Source organism: Podarcis filfolensis, assembly GCF_964270895.1.
Source record: "Podarcis filfolensis genome assembly, chromosome: Z".
Lineage (NCBI taxonomy): Eukaryota > Metazoa > Chordata > Lepidosauria > Squamata > Lacertidae > Podarcis > Podarcis filfolensis.
The window spans coordinates 28,323,906-28,337,378 of record NC_139617.1 but is presented as its reverse complement, the minus strand read 5'-3'; the positions used below and the strand labels follow the sequence as shown (position 1 = coordinate 28,337,378).

Sequence of the window (13,473 nt, the reverse complement as noted above, 5' to 3'; positions counted from 1 at the left end):
ACAGAAGCGCCAAATCGCAACCCGCGCGTGCGCACAAGCAGCGCTGCAGGGTGCGAACGCTGCGGGTTGTGAATGTGCTTCCCACATGGATCACGTTCACAACTTGAGCATCCACTGTACTGTCTCCAGGTTTCTTGTGGAGGGGGTGGAGATAAAGAGACACTATTACTGGTAAAGCCCCCCCCCCCATTCTCCCACACTCCCATGCATTCTCGTTGCTTCCCACTGTCGTCCCCCAACCCTCAAACTTACAAGGCAGCAACAATGGTGGGTCCAGCCTGTGGAGAGCAGGTGCCCCAGCATATTTAAGGGCTTTCATGAAGCCATTGCCTTTAAATGGCTGAAATTCAGACTTAATTGTTTATTTAGAGATGTATGCCAAGAGATGTATATATATTAGGGTAGGGGGCAATGGAGGTAGGTATATGGAACTACAGTACTGCACCATGCTGGCTCTACCTATTTCTCATGTTGAAAGTTTTGTCCTGCAACTAATTGACTTTACAAGGAATCAACATGACACTTAAAATTGATGCTTATTTTCATCTGGTATGCATAATTTTTAGGCATTGCATTAAAATCATCACAATCATTTAAGACTTTTTAACACCATCAAAAATAGAGGAAGTAAGTGTGAGATTTGACATTTAAAGTAAGGGCTTCGTGTGCAAAGCCAAACATCTCATCTAGTCCAGTGTTAGGCACCCCATTTATATTCAGAGTGTAATTTCAGATGGCTGCTAATCTGAACAAGATAAAAAAAAAAATCATCTTGATGGACTTCAAAACTTGTTTTAATTAAGTTTCCCCTTTCATCTTACCAAAGCCCTGCATTAGTTTCTGCATTCTCTCACACAGATAAATGGGAGAAGTCCCAATTACAGAAAGACATGCACAGTCCCAACGCCAGTCCCCCGCCCAACAGAAGGAAGGCCAAACCAGGATTATTATCTCTGTTTTCTTGCCACTTGAGACATTAATATTGCAGAACCCCTGAGAAAGGGGGGAGCAATTATACAGACAGTGACTGGGAACATTGTGAAGGCCCTGTGAATGAGTGGCTGATCCAGTCCATTTATTATAGAAATCCTTTGGAAACAAGGGTATATCAAAAGGGGTGTGCAGGTGAGGGAAGCCTTTCCCATGCCTTAGAACCTATAGCTCAGTGGTAGAGCATCTGCTTTGTGCGTAGAAGATTCCCAGGCCAATCCCTGGCATCTCTAGGTAATAATAATAATAATAAATTTTATTTATATCCCGCCCTCCCCAGCCGAAGCTGGGCTCAGGGCGGCTAACAACAATAAAACAATACAAAAGTACAACACAAACAACGCTCTAAAATCATTCATTATAAAATTAATTAAGTTCAAGCCACTGGCCACTATTGGGCCAGAGCTCCGCGAAGATTGCCGAGGGAGGGAGTCAGGCTGTGCCCTGGCCAAAGGCCTGGCGGAACAGCTCTGTCTTGCAGGCCCTGCGGAAAGATGTCAAGTCCTGCAGGGCCCTAGTCTTGCAGGCCCTGCGGAAAGATGTCAAGTCCTGCAGGGCCCTAGGTAGTACGAGAAATGTTCCCTGTCTGAAACCTTGGAGAGCTGCTGCCAGTTAGTTTAGGCAAAACTGAGCTAGTATGACACAGTATAAGCCACCTTCCTACCTGAGCCTGTGTCCTCCTTGCTTTCTATGTAAACAGGGCACATATATGCTATGGTGATTAGTGGGACACCCAGCTTTATGCATATTGTTATTGTTGTTTAGTCATTTAGTCATGTCCGACTCTTCGTGACCCCATGGACCAGAGCACACCAGGCACTCCTGTCTTCCACTGCCTCCCACAGTTTGGTCAAATTCATGCTGGTAGCTTCGAGAACACTATCCAACCATCTTGTCCTCTGCCGTCCCCTTCTCCTTGTGCCCTCAGTCTTTCCCAACATCAGGTATTTTCCAGAGAGTCTTCTCTTCTCATGAGGTGGCCAAAGTATTGGAGCCTCAGCTTCAGGTTTTCTCCTTCCAGTGAGCACTCAGGGCTGATTTCCTTAAGAATGGATAGGTTTGATCTTCTTGCAGTCCGTGGGACTCTCAAGAGTCTCCTCCAGCACCATAATTCAAAAGCATCAATTCTTTGGTGATCAGCCTTCTTTATGGTCCAGCTCTCACTTCCACACATCACTACATCATTGCATATTACATCAATGTTAAAATACTGACATTGACTGCCTGCTAGCTGCTGAACCACATTCAAGTTCAGGATTCTAGCACAAGAGCGCTGTCCTCTCCTGAAATTTCCAGCAGCTAGTATTCAGACGCATCGTATGGGTAGAGCAATTGAGCCATTCAGGAAAGCGAGAGGCACATCCCAGCCACACAGTGGTGTGGCCTGTAGAGAGTTCTGGGAGACAGATAGTGGGCCATTTGTCTCCTGGGCCTGAGGGGACATCTTCTGGTGGGTAGGGGGAGAAACACTGTGCTTGCCCTCAAGGCACAGCTGCTTACTTTCTTCGCAAGAAGGCTGCACACAGTAGTTCCAGCTTTCTGAGTTTATGTATAAAAGTAGCAAAGGGGTTGCTAGGTTTTCCATCAGCTTCAGGGTCTCTTTGGAGTATTGCCAACAGACCTTTCAGGAAATCTTTTTTTAATGCTCCCAGTTTCCTTTTAATGTCATTTGTATGAATTGTTAACTTTGAATTGTTAGTGTTGAGTGATACTATTTTTAAAAAATGTATTATGTCTACTGCACTATTTGACCAATAATTTCCTGTAAGCTGATTTGAGAACAAATGCTTCTGTGGGAAATGCAGCGTATAAATGATCTATGACTAAACCCTGAGAAATGTGTGATAAATGAAAGGCAAAGTCAGCCCACAATTAAAAATAAATAAATAATAATAATTAAAGGTTATTAAAGGCAACCTCTTCATTTGGCCTACCTAAATGTCACATTGATTATTTGCATGATTTCAAGTTGTCCGGACTCCTTCATCAGGCATCATAGTAAACAAAGCAATGGGAGGGAAGTCACATATAGAAGGCAAAATATAAATTAATAACTAGTAATATAATTATCAGTCCTAGTGGTTGATGAGAGCTGTTGCCACCAAGCCCTGCTTGTAAACTTCTGAGAAACAGCTGGTTGTCTGTTCTTAGCCAGAGGCCACTGGACTAGATGGACCTGCTTCCTGAACCAGCAAGGCTTCCTATGTTCTTATGCAAAGCGCAGGGGTCTTATTTTCTCCTCCTCTTAACTTCTCTGCTTTTCTGATAACTATTGCTGCCTCCCCTCCCCACCCACCTGATCCTCTGTCCCTTGTCTCCTAGTGTAATGCTACGTTCTTGCAACATAACACAGGTGACTGCATTTTGTTAGGAAAGTGTCAGCTACATTTGTCAGGATAATGGTTCCCAAGCATTTCCTACAGGGCCCACCAACCATTGGCATTTGATTCAGGCAGCTGATTTTGTTGGTTCTGATTGCTGCTGTTCATCTTTTGGTTGTTGAGTTAGGGTTTTGTTTTGTTTTGATTTATCATTGTACTATGTCTTCAATGCTGGAAAGGCATCTAATATATAATTATAATAAGTTAACAAAAAGCATCATTCTGTGCCCATTGTGATGAGATGCCTGTCAGTTCCCACCCATGATATGGAGGTGAAATTCCTTTCGCCTCCAAGGCAGCAAGATCCCCAGTGACACCTGAAGGGATGCTGAGTAGATTTATAAGCCACAGGGCAAAGGTGATGTGCTAATGCTTTATTAAATGACCCACATAAGTGATGTAAGATCTTCTCCCCTAAGCAGGCATTTGATACAGAGTAAAGCAAGAGTGGTCTCATTTTAGTCAAGAATATAAAATAATTGTGTCGTTACATAATCCCCATCAGAGGATTTGCAGTGGCTCATCATAGTCCTGTATCTGCACAAATTTGGGGTGGAGTTGGGTGCAAGTAACAAAAGACAAGGCAGGTTGCACAACATCAGCGGCTATGGCCTAAGGGAGGGACGCTGAGAGGGGCGTTTAAAATTGTGGGAGAGATCCTTCACATAGTGTGTTTTACTCCTGGAATCAAGGGTTGTCTTCAACATGAAGTACCCAGATCCAATGCAGTAAGTTATCCCAGGTATTTTATTTGAAAGCAAACACCCATATATGCACGGCACACATCAGCTGAACTCAACCTTCTCTTAACTGAACAAGGTAACTGGCAGCTTAGCTCTTCACATTCTGTTCGTTTCAAAGATACAGTAACATATATAATGTAACATATATCCTCCCAGGTGTGTGTGCAAAGGGGTGTTGCATAATAGGAGAGAGGAGGAGGCATGGAGTTTTGAAAAAGTAGACAATGACAATGACAAAAATCCACCAACAGCATACAAATCATTATGGCTAACCTGATCCTAAACACCCACCCACCCCACTCACACACGAAAACAAAGATCACCACAGCCAATCACAAACAAACAACCACACCCTAGGCCAACCCCAACCCATCTCACCACCAAAGGAACACAAGTGAACAGCACAAGCAACGCTGACACCAAACCCTACATACATTAAGCAAAATAGAAACATCACCACCCAACCCCCCCCATCTCCCCCCCCCCAATGCCTCAACAAATGAAACTGATTTGTAAAAATGTTACATGGAAAAAATACGAGAGACATTACACATACTTCTGTAAAACAAGAAAAATTTTAATTAAAAAAAAGGAGGGAATAGGAAGCATGGGATTGAAAGGAGGGACTGCAGGATAGGAAGGGGTGGTGGCTACATACTTTGGCAGAAGTGAAAAGTTTGCTTAGTAGTTGCAGCTCATAGCAGGAGGAACACGAAGGAGGTCACCAGGAGGGTGGTCTGTGCACAGGGGTGGGTTGCACAAAAGGAGGAGGCATGGACATGGGGATGAAGGTAAAAATGGGTGCAAAGTAGGACTGCAGAGCAGAAAAGGGAAGTGACTTCCAAAATGGGGTTGGGGAGGTGAAAAGCAAGCTTAAATGTTGCATGTTGTGGGGAAGCAGAAAGCTCTAGGTGGTTAATATGGAGCGACTGGCCAGGGGGTTCATGAGTAGAGCGAGCAGGGACACAGCCCTTAGTAAATGTAATGAATTATATCTAGCCTGGCATTTCCTGTTTCCCACAGTGGCCAACCATACACCTCTGGAAAGCCCGGGAGAATGGCATGAACACAGCACAAGCCCTCTCCCACTGCTGTATTCATAGACATAGTGTCCATCCTAGATGTAGCATACTGCCATCATGATTAGTAGCCCTTGACAACCTTACAATACCCAAATTAATCTCCTTAGAGCAGTGGTAACTATTATGGTGCCTTCTCTATGTTGTGGATTGCAGTCTCACCATCCTTGGGGCTGTTGGAAGTTGCAATCTACAACACATGGAGAGCACACATTGGCTACCACTGCCTTGGAAGAAGAGGAATGCTGATTATGTGGTTGTGGCAGTGCTGCTTTCACCTGCAACCCCACTTCTGTCCTGGGATTCCAAGACTTTCTAATGGTCCCTCCAAGTGGGCATGTTGCAGCCACCTTGCTGAAGTTAAGTGGGCCTCATTCTGGGTGGTATGTCACCTGGGAACTTCAAGTACACCAACTTGAGTTCCAACTTGAGAGATAGGATTCAGACTAAATAAATAGAACAGGAAATGTTTAGCAGTGGCCTTAAAGGGAGGAGGGAGCTCCCTCCTGCAGTAATCATTGTAAACATTTAACTGTGGCTGGTTTCGAATTATTGGGTCATGTTTTATAGATGGGAGAGCTTGGCTCCAAAGGTTAGGGATCATAGTCAAGGATCATTACAAGGAAAAGCTTGGTGACAGAACCATGATTAGAAGCAATCATTTCCTGACACTTCAAAGACCTATCTGTGTTTCTTTTTGATCTTGGTCAGGAAATTCTTTTGTCTCCAAAAATCAAACAGCAGCCTAGAAGACTACTGGTGCCTTGGTCTAAAGATTTCTGAGTGCTTAAAATGCACCATGGGAGAGTCTTTCCCGCACCCCACCCTTATGGACAATAAACCGTAGCAGATTGTACTGGCACCCTAGCCCTGATACCATGATGACCTACTGCCTGAGAACTAGTTCAAAGTAATTATATGCCACGGGATTCATTCACAAGGAGCCATAAGTGCCATCATGTTATGTTTTTGCATTATTTCTCTTTGCACAAGGCAGAAGCTGGGTAAGGGGAAAATGTAATCCTAAAGGAAAAGAGGATTGTCATAATTGTGTTCCTGTGTGTCTTCAGATTCATCTAAGACCTGAAGTTATGTTTACTTGTTGCTTGGCAATACCCATCTTAAAGTATCACCACCATAACAACTTCCTTTCTCTTCTTCCTCCCTTTCCTCTTCTTCTTCTTCTTCTTCTTCTTCTTTCTCCTCCTCCTCCTCCTCTTCTTCTTCTTCTTCTTCTTCTTCCTTCTCCTTCTCCTTCTCCTCTTCTTTCTCCTCCTCCTGCTCCTTCTGGTACAATAACATTGAAAATGGCAAGGATGGGTGGTAGAATAGGTGAATAATTGGGGGGGGGGTTTCATATCCTCCCATCAATCCCCTAACATTACAATGATATCAGGGTGATTGTCAGGACTTCAAAGCACCTCACACAGCTTCCAAAGAGATCTATGATGCATTGATAAGAGTGTCACTGATCAGCAGTTCTGAAGTATCACTTATCAGCTGACAGGAAGAGACTTCAAGCCTGCTTTCTGGTTGCACAGCTGTGTTCCCCAGCAAATCCAGCCATTCCTGTACTTGTTCCATACCCGACAGGTGACCATGGCTTGGGGAAAACAGCTTTGCAGACCAGATTTGGTCAGTAAGTTGGAGGTGTACGCCCTCCCACTGGCTCTGTTCCCTCAACCTTCTGTAAGCCCTGGGGATTCATGGGCCCTTGTCAGGCCAATTTTGATGGGATGATATTGCAGTTTATGCACTTCCATCCCACTGTACATATATAAGCCCCCCGGAATATGTAGAAACAACTCCCCTTTTCTGGGTGGCCCAAAGTGTTTCTAAATGGCTGGATAACCAGCCACCCAAATTTCCTACTGCAGGTAATGATTTCAAGCATCAGATATTCAGAACTCTCAAAAAGTTTGATGAATTAAAAATAAGGAATATGGCCTTTTAAAAAAATAACCATGATTTACAAAAAGCTTATTGCTTGGTTATCTTTTTATTATTTGTTTTGCTTCTAATTTTTCCTCTTTCTTGCTGTTCACCATAAGGTTTATTCACACGCATGATCAGACTGCAAGCTTAAGGAACCTGATCAATAGCTACAAGGGTTAAAGAAGCGTCCTTGCCTTTATGAACTGCATAAGTGCATTAGGGAAACATTTTCAAATCAATGGGCATAACAGCCGAGTACTGGGCAAGGTGCTTGACTTCATCGCACTAGTTGAGCATTGCAAATTACTTGTTGCAAAACATTTAATATATGTGCACCTGCACCCCTAATCAAAGCAGAAAGCTTCGTTTTCTTGTGTGCATTTGCAAATTATAAAAAAGTGGGTATTGACTTTGGGAATATTGTCTCTGTTAATTATTTGGGGAATAATGTCTGCAGCAGGAAAATAAAATAAAAACTAGACCAGGCAGCAGAAAGTAAGTGATTAAATGCAGTAGATTAGATTCTGGATCAATCTTGGCACCAGAATAAGAGCTGGTGTTAAGACTGTTTTTAGGACAGGCCAAGGTATAAGCTTTTTAAATAAGTAAAATAATTGTGCAGAATGAAATGGCATAATTTTCTACTATGTGCTTTTAAATTTTTTTTAATTCTGCACCCCATCTGTAACCCCTAAACACATTGCTTGTAACAAACTAGCACACAGAAGAGAGAGTCTTAGTGTATATTCTGTTCTTGGTGTGCTGCTTTACTAAATGTGGGGGAGTTTAATGTCTGGTGAGGAACATTCAAAAATAGGACCCTTCACCAATGGTAAGATGAGGCAAAGTCTAAACCTAACATTGCTGCAATTTTTAACCTGTTTTCATCACAATAGAGCTTGTACAGCACTTACATAGTAATGTGTCCTGTTACTGTTGTGCAGAGGGTCGTTTTCTTCTCCTCTCCCTGAAAAGAGAGAGAAAAATTAATTATTCTCTGCACATCTGTGAACTGGGAAAGAGCTTCCAAGTAAGTGGGTCCAAGCACAATTTTCAGACAAGATTGACTCTATATCTCTTATTTAGAAATTAAGCCATAAAACCTGACACAAGTTTTTGAATTCATGCATTGTTTACACCTACACTTCCTTTGCCAACGAACCTAACAAACAGAAAACTTATTTCCAGTTGCAGGCAGTTCCACACCCCACACCCCACCCATAAATCAAGTCAAGTCAACAAGCAATTGCAGTAGCACCTACTGACTGATAACATACGGCAAACCCCTAAAGTTGAAACAGTTCACCTCCTCTCACGATTTAGCTGTGCCAGTGAAATATGGAATCCTCAAATTAAAAAGTTGTTCACAACGTTGATGCGAGATTTAATCTTCTGTTAGTCTATTGTTTGTTTAAACAAACTTTTTGTAAGCCTTAAATTGTTATTAGTTCCTCCTACAGATAATTTTATTTTAGCTTTTTACGTAAACTGCTTTGGGGGTTGTTGTTGGTTGTTGTTGTTTTTACAATCGGTGTATAAATTGTATGAAATAAAATATGTAGTTCCAGGATGTGGCCAAGGAGATGTTCCATGGAGATACAAAAACCTCTCCAGCAGGTGACAGCTGTAAGTCTGGGTGCATATCAACCAGCCAGTGCTTTTTTCCTGGGGGTACTCAGTATCAGGGTACCCTGTATCAGGTTTACCATGGGTACGCAGTATCAGGACCTTTTTTCTATTTTTTTTTAAATCAAAATTTTATTAGGTTTTCACATAATACATCTTAAGAACATCATACGTTACCATTCATATTTTTCTGTGACTTCCCATATTACTCGATAAGACCTTTTTTTTCTAAAAGAAAAGCACTGGTTAAAAGTGTGGCATGTACTGTGCCAACTTCATGGTGAGTACCAGCTTCTTTTTTTCTTCTTCTAGAAGAAAAGCATTGCAACCAGCAGATGGCATTACCCGCTTCTGGTTTCTGCAGCTTCAGCCGAAAAGAAGTGCAATTAAGACCTGCCCCTGCCCCAGCTGCTTCTTGTGTAGGTCACAAAATTCCCCATCAAAGAATGATTTCAGCCATGAAAGATAAGCCTACGTTTTTGCTGCTTTGTGTAACAGTAACTGCAGTGGTGTTGGAGTAGTTCAACTTTTGTAGACATGGTTGCAGCTGCAGTCTACAGCAATCAGTCTTCTCCCCACCAAACAGGAGAGTACCCCACAACCAGTGGCACTGTGGTCAGAGTGAGCCAGCCTGGCTCTTACTTGTTCAGGGTGGCTCAGGAGATGGCACAACAGCCCCCTAGTGCCATTTGTTGTTTTACCTTTTCCAAACTGTTACAAGGAAGCATACTGTACAGTAAAAAGGTGCACTGGATGGATTTGGTTTTGCTTTGCAGTTTTGATGCAGAGCTTGTGCACAAACAGCATGGGCTGCCACTTCCTAGTTCACACTGAGAAGCGATTTTTAACTATCTCCAGGGGCACAGCTGAAAACCAATGAAGAAATCAAATAGAACAGGGACTGGACCCAAATATGCCACCCCCCCCAAACCACCCAAATTAACAGGGGGAATACATGCAGAAGCACTCCGTGCACCAGCAATTTAGTTGCAAGGCTTTACTTGTTACCTCTACTTTTTATTGAAACGTTGCTGTAACAGCACCAACCCACCTACCTTGCCCCGATCCACAAATCAATTTTGCAACTTAAGACCAATTTCTTTTGCTCAGGTGAAATATAAGCATAAATGTGGATAAAGCCATAAACGCTGCATATATGGTGACAAGTTCACTTGTGGCATGAAGGGAGAGGCAACACCAATGGACTGATCCAGTACATATAGAAACATACATCTGTAGAGTTGGAAGGGACCCCAAGGGCCATTTCGATCAGCCTCCTACAATGGAGGGATCACAACTAAAGAGTCCCTGGCATATAACCATCCAACCTCTGTTTAAAACCCTCCAAGGAAGGGGAGTAGCCTGTTCCACTGTCAAACAGCTCTTACCCTCAAAAGGTTGTCCGCAAGGTTGAGTTGTGATCTCTTTTCTTGCGATTTGGATCCATTGCTCTGGGTCCTAGGCTTTGGAACAGTAAGGATCAACTTTTCTCTGTCTTCCATGGTGCAGCCCTTTAGGTGTTTGCATGTGTGAAAGAGAAGTCACAGAGCTGTATTCATATAGTGGGCGAAAGACCTTGTGCATCCACCCGTGAATGCCAAGCCCATGCTCCGCCTCCATGGGCTGAAAAGTTTCTTGCTACATATAAAAAAACAACACACCAAAAACCTATGCCTGTTCATAAGTAATTATTTTCTCATAGGATTAGCAGTTTAATATCTGAAATTGCAGGTCAGGAAGCCTTCGGAAATGTTGACTGTCATCTCTGATTACTATCGGTGTATACAGTTGCTACATTTCTTCTCTTTTAATTGCTTCTCTTACCCAAAGCTGGAGCACTCCCCTCCTCTTCCTGTAACCTTGCACTTTAAAATCCAAGTTACCTAGGAGATCAAGGTTAGGGTGTATCATTAATGATTAAGACCATATGCCTAAAACATATGGGTGTTTATCATTTGTAGCTTCGATGTCACATTGCAATTTTGGCAGGGCACTTGCACAGCTTTGCATCTGAGGAGTCTGTGTGAGGGCCTGAACCTGACTCTTCCTGGGGTCTGGCTGGAAAACAAGGCATGGCATCATCTGAGCATCTGAAAGGATACAGAAATTCTAATCCCAGAAACCAAAGTTCATATCCTTAATGCAAAGTCAGCACGTATGCCTTGCACCTGGATTTTGAATATGATCTTACGCTCTTCCTCCTCACCCTAGTGCCATTATTATTATTGTTAGTCACTTTTTGCCGTGGCAACTCATGGCAATTAGTCACTTTTTTACCATGACTTACGAAATGGCTTACGAAAAGAAAACACATAAGCATATTAAAACCAGGAAAAAAATACATTAAAACATCCCACCCACTCTAAAAGGCCATAGATAGTTAAAAGCAAAGGTTAAAAGCCTGGTTGAAAAGGAAGGTAGGTGCCAGGTAAGCCTCCCTGGGGAGAGCATTCCACAAGCAGGGAGCCACCACAGAAAAGGCCCGTTCTCATGTTGCCACTCTTTGGAACTCTCATGTAGGAGGCACACACAAAAGTGCCTCAGATGATGATCTCAGGATTTGGGTTAGTTCATATGGGGAGAGGCAGTCCCTGGGCCATTTAAGGCTTTATAGGACAAAATCAGCACTTTTAATTAGAGCAAGAACAGCAAGGAGTCTTGTGGTGCTTTACAGACTTAACATATTTATTATACATACATTTTTGTGAACTAATATCCTTTTCAGCTCCTGCCAACCTAGCAGTTCAAAATCACTTCAAAGTGCAAGTAGATAAATAGGTACCACTCCGGCAGGAAGGTAAACGGCGTTTCCGTGTGTTGCTCAGGTTCGCAGTCATGCTGGCCACATGACCCGGAAGCTGTACGCTGGCTCCCTCAGCCCATGAAGCGAGATGAGCGCCGCAGTCCCAGAGTCGGTCACGACTGGACCTCATGGTCAGGGGTCCCTTTACCTTTATCCTTTTCAGCAGGCATACAATTTAGGGTTGGCGTTTTGTGATCCTTTTTTTTTTGTTTAAATATTAGCAATTTTAACATAAACATTTGGAAACTTGCCTCTTTCCCTCTTGTGGGGGTTATTTGTGTGGAAATGTGACTGTGGGATTTTCTGTATTCTGTGTAACTGGGGTGAGTTGGGGGGGGAGGGAATAACTCTGGCCTGCTCACTTTTCAGTTTCAGCCCCAACTATCCTGCCTTAAATCATTGGGAAGGGCAGCATGTGGAGTGCAATTCAACATATCTCCAGTCACAACACCAATTACCTGCATATATATACCCCCAAATTCTGTTCAATGGTACCTCGGGTAAAGTACTTAATTCGTTCTGGAGGTCTGTACTTAACCTGAAACTGTTCTTAACCTGAAACCCCACTTTAGCTAATGGGGCCTCCTGCTGCTGCCGTGCCGCAGGAGCACAATTTCTGTTCTTTTCCTGAAGCAAAGTTCTTAACTTGAAGCACTATTTCTGGGTTAGCGGAATCTGTAACCTGAAGCGTATGTAACCTGAAGCATATGTAACCCGAGGTACCACTGTATTATTTAGCACCACACCAGATGTGGAAAAATCCAATGTCAATCTCATGACATCTCCCAGAAACCCACTCTTACTTCTTTCCTTCCAGTGTATATACCATGGAAACAAAGCCTTATAAAAGTTATGTGTTCATCCCACTATAACATTTAGTGTTGAACCTCTTTGACAGGCATAACTCTATTGCTCTGTCAGAATCTCATGTTTTAGTCCAGTATGTGTTTCCTGATCCTGAATTCAGGTTCTGGTGCTTTGAACTGATCTTGCATAGGCTTCATTGTAAATATAGGGGGTCACATAGATTGCAGTTGCACAGTCCGTAACTCTGTCATAAATGGCACAAGTCAGTCATGCTAAATTCTCTCATATGATAATATGGATGGAGACATACCCAAAACTGGATTTACTGGTGAACCCAATTGCCTACCTGACTTTGAGAACTTTTAAAAAAGGCATCAATAGCACAGACATGTGCATATAAATGGTCAGCAGCTAAAGAACTTTCCTCCAAATCTAGGCCCCTGAAAGGAGGTTCCTGGCCCCTGGTTCACCAACTTGGAGACAAAAGTGATGTGGAGGTGCTCCTGTGGCTATGAAACTTAAAAAGGTAAAGGGACCCCTGATCATTAGGTCCAGTCGTGACCGACTCTGGGGTTGCGGCGCTCATCTCGCTTTATTGGCTGAGGGAGCTGGCGTACAGCTTGCAGGTCATGTGGCCAGCATGACTAAGCCTCTTCCGGCGAACCAGAGCAGCACATGGAAACGCTGTTTACCTTCCCACCGGAGTGGTACCTATTTATCTACTTGCACTTTGATGTGATTTTGAACTGCTAGGTTGGCAGGAGCAGGGACCGAGCAACGAGAGCTCACCCCATCACGGGGATTTGAACAGCCGACCTTCTGATCAGCAAGTTCTGGGCTCTGTGGTTTAACCCACAGCGCCAAACTTACTAGCTAACAATTTTGGAGGGTTGGACTTGAAATGATTGGTTTTGGCACCCAGTGGGCCTCCTAACAAATGCAATGGCTGACCAGCCATTTGTTGGGGGAACGAATGAAAACATTCATGAAGGCACCAGAAATCCAGGAACTGTGGTTTTTGTAGCATTTGTTTTCCAATGACACAGCTTCATGCCTATGTGTGTTTTTAATTATAAAAATCTGAACAAAACTGAAGCTAATTGCTGCAG

At 43.2% G+C, this 13,473-nt stretch overlaps 1 protein-coding gene across 2 annotated transcripts in view; it reads left to right on the top strand.

Annotated features, from left to right (window-relative positions):
* Positions 1-13,473, top strand: part of NEXMIF (neurite extension and migration factor) — a 213,467-nt gene that overhangs the window by 137,255 nt on the left and 62,739 nt on the right. The window lies entirely within an intron of this gene.